The sequence below is a fragment of the Equus caballus genome, chromosome 5 (genome assembly GCF_041296265.1).
Source record: "Equus caballus isolate H_3958 breed thoroughbred chromosome 5, TB-T2T, whole genome shotgun sequence".
Classification (NCBI taxonomy): Eukaryota; Metazoa; Chordata; class Mammalia; order Perissodactyla; family Equidae; genus Equus; species Equus caballus.
In genome coordinates this window covers 82,827,327-82,834,416 of record NC_091688.1, presented here as the reverse complement: position 1 = coordinate 82,834,416, position 7,090 = coordinate 82,827,327, and positions in this window count along the sequence as shown.

Here is a 7,090-nt window from a genome sequence, read left to right as displayed (position 1 = left end):
CACTATATAAGAACCTCAATAATAACTTTGAACTTGATTAATTTGAAGCACATATAGGCAGAAGGAAGAAAAACAAGCAGCCCAACCAACAATTAGTTGGGCAAGTAGTTCACTGAAAGAGGAACCTCTGCTCCCAACCATCCCTACCCCAGGTGAGAAGGATCAGCCAGGAACAAGAGAAGCATCTGAGCCAGTTATACAAGAAATTTCAGAGAGCCATAACAAAACATTAATGGCACAAGTGGACTTTGTACCAAGAACCAAGGCCACGACTACCAAGGAGATGCAAAGGCATAAATGTCTAGCAAAGAAACTAGGTTAAGCATGAAGGATTATGTGGGTGCCAGGGCTGCCATCATAAGCCTATTGTACCTTTTCAGAGAGGTGATTAATAAGAATGCATTTGCATCCACATCAGACACACACAGTCAAAATGTGTCAACTATGGTCAATATGATGAACACTAGTCCTTCTCAAATTTTAATGTGCATATGCATCCCCTGGGAATCTTGTTAAAATGCAGATTCTGATTCAGTAGGTCTGAGACAGTATTTCTAACAAGCTACCAGATGGCCAATGCAGGTGGTCCAAGTCTACACTTTGAATGCATGAGGTCAACAATCAGAAGGTCTGGCAAATTAGGCGGAAATTGAAATCTCTGGGGCTCTTGGCAAAACTTTTGCTCTCCTGATAAAAGAGCAAAGATTGTTGGGGCCACCGCATTCCTCTGTTTACAGCATGGATACAGGGCCTCTAGCTGTAGCAGCTGCTTATGATCAGGAGTAAAAAGCCACCAATCTAAGGTTAGTAGAGAAGAAATATAGAAAGATCCTGTGTCCTTGATGCCATCATTAAGCTGCTGCTTAATGCCTGGACTGCCTTGTAAGGAAATAAATCCATATTTGGTTAGGCCACAAATAATTCGGTTTTACAACTGAAAACACTTGTAATGAATACATATAGGCTAGAGGTACCAATATATGAAGTATGGACAAAAAAGCTGGCAGGAAAGCGAGTGAGAGGAAGAACTAAGGACCTAGGTAATCCACTGAGATAAGCTTCTTTCAATAAGCAATGATCTACTGTAGACTAGTGATCCCCAGCTTTTCCAGAAATAATCCAGTAAAGATTATTATTATTATTGTCAAAAAATGTGAATGATCTGCTTTCGCAATTCACATACATGATAATAACTGGTATTTACTGAGCACTTACCATGTGTCACACAGTGTTCTAGTGTCCCATATGTATGCATATATTTAATTCTTTTAATACACGACTATTCTTTGAGGCAAGTTTATTATTGTCCTCACTCTACTAATGACAAAATTGAAGCACAGAGAGGTTCAGTAGCTTAACCGTGTTCACCTACTTAATGACAAAGCTGGGGTCTGAACTCACACAGCACAACTCCAAAGCCTTATATTCTCAACGACTTTGTCTCATTGCTGCCCCACAGGATAAGAGCTCTAGTACCTGTGACTTGGAAAGGAATGCGTGTATGCATATGGATTTGAATGCCCATCTCAACAAATTTGAGTGCTCTGGAGAAATTTAATCCACAGTTTGGAAATCACTCTCCTTTATCCAGGGCTGCCATTAACATCTCCAAGTTCTCATCTCCAGATTAGAAACATTTGAAAAATTGAAACCTCGATTTTAGAGTCATGTGTTTAACGAAACTATGAATATAAACAATCACTGTTTGGAAGTGAATATTATAATTGGAAAAAGTTCTCTGTCATTTAAAGACAACAGTGACTCAGCCCACTCTACCAATCAATCAGAGAAAGGAGCGCTGCTATCCTGCCCACCAGAGCAAGCGCAGCAGGATCTAGGTCTTTGTGTCAGAATTTTAACTAGAAGTCAAGATCATTTTCTACCTCTGTGATTTTGGCCTCTATTTCAAACATAACGCTGGTATGTGCTCTTCCTTCATGAAATAATAAAATAAGATAAATAAACAAATAAAATAAAAGTAAAGTATAGCTGAATTAAATTAAGATAAAGTAAAACCTTAAAATCCTATCCATTCTTTAGAGACTCAGCTGAAATGTGATTCCTAACTCCACCTCTAGACCTGACTCAGAATTTCTAGCTCCTTACTCTTTACTGCCATATATATGTTTATTACAGCACTCATCATAGGTCAGTCTCCTTCACTAAATAGGGGATTTTTTTAAGGGCCAGCCCTTTTTATCGTCTGAGTTTAACACAAAGTAAATACTCCATAAAATATTCAAAGGACCACTGTAAAGACTATATGGCATGTTATATAATATGTTATGCCCAGACAAACTTTCTCATTCTTCCAAATTACAGAAATTTTTATTACAAAAAGAAAATTGTACAATATGTGAAAATTTGATTTTTGAACTGGAATTTTCATCTGTTGTTTGTAGAATTCTTCCACAGATGGAGGGCTTGACCTACTATGAGTTGGCTTCCTTCTCAGGGGAAATGATGTGTCCTTGAGGAGTACGGCATAGGGGTTATGAATATGGCTTGGAAGTCAGACCAGGGTTTCAGCTTGCTTCTGACACTACTGGTGTGTGACTTTGAACAAGTTATCAAGGCTCAGTTTTCTCAGTTGTAAAATCAGAAATGGTGTCTACTCATAGGGTTGTTGTGTGGATTAAATGAGTTAATAGGTTTAAAGAATGCCACATAGTGCTTAGGATATATTAAGTGTTTAATAAATATTATTTGAGAAGTTAAGATATGACACCCTATCTCAGGCTGAGTTCACCACAAGCTGACCCTGAGACAAGGATTTGTATACTACGAAGTTCTCACGGAGAAAAGGTATGGGAGGAGGGGAAGCAGGACAGGGAAAATGGAGTCAAGTGCGGTGTTGATTACAGGCAAAGTCCCACAGAGGGGGCATCAGGCTGATCCCACAGGGATCTCGAGTGTATAACTTACACCTCGGGACTTGTCTCAACACAAGCAAAGGCACAGAGATTTCATATCCCTGCACCTATCAGTCATTGGCTAAAGACAACCTGGGAGGATGGAAGCACCCTCTAGCTCTCTGCACAAATGGGCAAAGCGGTTCCAGTAGCCTGTGAGCCATCCTTCAGAGAAGAGTTGCTGGTGTGGGCCATTGGAAGCAAAAGCACCCTGACCCAGGGAGAAGGAGCATACAGGAAGACTAGAAGGGATATGAGGGGATTGGGGCAGAGCACCAAGAATGTCCACTTTCAAACCCCAAGGTGTAACCAACCAGGCAAAACACGGCCGCCCATAGCAGGATGTAGAGACAGATATAGGTTCAAATCCTACACTCTCCCTTCTCCAGACATTGTGAACTTGGACAATTTACCTAACATCTCTGGTGTCTATTTCACCATTTATAATCAGGGGATGATAGTACCGGTCTTGAAGAGTGATTATGAAAACTAAATGAGTTAAAGTAAAGTAACAATCAGAGTATCTCACATGGGGACTCAGTAAAAATTAGTTCTCCCTAATCCTTGTAGGATTCCCTGTATTCATGAAGAATGGGTTATAGAGATCACGTGAATAGATGAATCTGTACGTACTCACTCCTGGGCCAAAATTCTTCAGACAAACTTTCTGTTTAAAGCAAAAAGGACACTAGAAAAAGGACCAAAAAGAACCCCTTGATGGTGTCATGTCCCAAGAATGTCCAAGAACGTGATTTCAAATTGCTCCCTATTTGATGTACTGGGCTTTAAAATGACAAAAACAAGGAAAAACAGGCATTTTAGATTCAGAGTGTGGAATTGACTTGGAAATAGACGTAGGAGTCAGACCATCAATTTCGGCTATATCGATGGTGAAGTTGGACTAATAAATGTGACTGGACCTGAAGCCACAATTGGGATTTCTGATGCTTCTCTCCAAATCTAGAACTCAGAAACATACTCCCTCCACCATCCCCAAAACCTAGTCTGCAAAGCAGATACTTTTCCGCCTCAGTACAGAGGGAATCAGAACCTCACACAAATTGGACACTAGCAGCAGGGAAAGAGAGACTGCTTTCCAGACCTGCCTCTAGAAGGCAGGACAGGACCCTGACCTATGTATGCTTAGTGCAAGGAATCTAGAACAGGACACACACACTGTGGACAGAGATCCAAACGAGAAGGAGAAGAAACTAAGTCTCACATGATGAATTCCAAGCTATTTTATACCCTACATTCTGTGAATACCTCCTAATAACAGAAATTCAGCGTTGCTTTCAGAAAATCATATAAGGGTGAGTAATTCAGTCTTGCAATTCATAAAGAAGCTCTTTTCATTTTTTTAAATGAAACATTTACAGATATCATTCCTTCCAGGAAATAAAAAGTCAAATTATAGACCATATGCCTGCCTCTATAAAAATAATCCAATTCACCTCTCATAAAGAAAGAAACTGACTATTACTCTCTTAGCATGTGACTGACCATGATTTAAAAGTCCTATGACAGGACACTTCTCTGTCGCCCTGGTAATCATAAGTCTGACTCTCCCTGGAGAATTCAATGTTGTTCAGCTAAATTCCCAGAGAAGAGGAAAATCTGGGATGTGATGTTAAAAGGAAAAAAGAACATAAAATTAATATCTAATTTTCTTACCTTGGCATATTCATTCTCCTTGTGAGGAACATAAGGAACTTCTCCTTTCAATGATAAATTTAACATGGAAAAGGACAAACTTGTTCCCTTTATGTCTCTTGGAAAACAGTGTTACTCATTCAAATGTGAATCCACCATGACATATGACAGCCAACAAAATATCTGTGTGAGACAGAAAGAGAGGAGGATGAGGAATTATTAACAGAGAACAGGTAGGTTCTCCTAAGATCCTAAATGCCCACCTAAACTGTGAATAGTACGTAATAGAACCTGTTACCCACTGGAATCAATTACTAAACAAATTTTACCAACTACTTAGCTTTTGGGGTTAATGATCTGAAGAAAAAACTTAACAAAAACTTTGATGTTTAATAAACATTTTGTACATAAGGTTTTATGCAGAAACAATGCATACTAATTTGTGAAAAAACATATTTAGTAGTTTTGCAATATTGCATATATTAACATAGAGATCTTATAAAAAGTTAAATAAAGATTAACATAATCAAATCTGAAATTACTCTATGATATTTAAAGACACTGGGAGGATTTAAGCAAAACAGGCTCAGTATTAAATTTTACAAATATCCCCAATCTAGTGTACAATTACAGAGGAAATAAAAATCAAAATTAAAATTCCAAGCATGAGGTAATAAATGTCAAATACATCAATGGAACAAAATGGATTGTCTAGACTGGAACATGATTTAGTAAAACTTGTGGGACATGGGAAAAATGGTATTCAATGCACTTGTTTTAGCATTTATTCCTAAACAACAAAAAAAATAAATAAATATAATTTAGCTAGCAATCACCTTGAGAAGCTACAAAAAGAAGTAGAGTGTAAATGTAAAAATTAGTGAAAGTAATGACTAATGATAAAAGAAGAAGTAATAAGATAATGAGCACCACCAAAAATAATAACCAAAGGTACAAAACTAATTTTTAAATGTTAAAATTTCTGGGGCTAGTGAAGGTATAGGAGTACACTTTCTGTCACATTATGAAATCCCCAACTGGAAACTGAAATACCTATAAATGTTCAGCAATAAGTGAATTCTTAAGTTATACTAAATCCATATTACTAATTTGTATTTAATATTTAAAGTGAATTGGATAATTATATGAGCTCCCATACACATGATTTCCTAACCTCATGCATGCACACACCAACTTCAGGATTGTTGCCATGTTCATCTACCTAGTCTACTATTTTCTTTATGTATCTTCAATCAACTCATTGAGAAAATTAAAAAAAAAAAAGTGGTATCATTATAACAGTAATATTGGTGAAATCATAAGTTAGGTATGTTGGATAACAGCTAGATTTTTTCAAAGCCCCTCCTTCTGTAGTAGACAAGGAAACCCAATAATTTTGAGTGCCCTGTGTGAGCCTGTTTCCATGAGCAGGATTCGATTTGGACCCACTTAGCACAGTCCTTTCTGATTTGTGACTGGCCAGTGTCTGTCCAGGATGTCTACCTGAGGTTGAGGTGATGGAGACAGTGGTCCTTGTAAGAGGCAGACTAGTTATGGACAGGGATGGCTCTGAGACACCACGGCAGCTCCCACTTCTCTCTTTAGGAAGAGTATTACACACTCAGCAAGGGAGATAGATGGAAAACCAGCCAAGGGCATACATTTGTCACCAATTCCAAGAAGATCCTTTTTCAGGCTCCACGAAGCATCACTCCTTTCTGTGCCCCCAGGAACAAGTAGATGGGGACTGTTATAAATATTCGTCTATTTTCATGGGGCTGCATGTGCCCAGTGCTTGAAGGGAGCTTTTCCTAACTCCTCTGGCAAAGGGGAAGGATCTCTCTTCTAACCTCACAACCATGAGCTTCCTGATTTACTGAGGGAGCAATGGCATCTCCTCAAAATAACCTAGATACTCCCCAGACACTGGAGAGGATCTGAGTCCCCAGGTTTCTCCAACATTTCAAAGGGCTTGGACAAGTTCCTGTTTAGGGGTTGTGATAGGTCGTTAAAATGATAATCTTCACTAACTCAGTCAATCCCTCAGCCAAAACCACTTTCCTGAGCACCGTGTCTATGGGATGGGAGCACTCTTGGTTTGCTTGAAGCCCCCAAGCTGGAGTTTAGGGAGAGGCAGAGGGCATAGGAAGCAAGGTCAGCGAGGCAACCAGGACAAGACTGCCCAGGATGTATTTGATAATACCCAGGCCCACCCACTCCAGGTAATCACGGTCCTGCTGGGGTTGCCAGTGTAACAGCTCCATGCTGTATCTTGAAAAATATATTAATTCCATGAATGTACAGTTATCCTGTAATTTACTTGAGGGCTGGAAGGAGGGTGTGCGAGGCAGCCTAAGAGGGCAGAATCTGGGCACGTATGATAAAGCCTCTATCTTAGAATGTGACAAGTTGTGCTATTCTATTTTCAGTTCTCTTTTTGGGTTTGGGGTACTGGCTCCTTTTGCTTTAGGACTAGACACTCTTGATTCATCATCACAACTCCTAACCCAGCCCCTGTTCTCCTT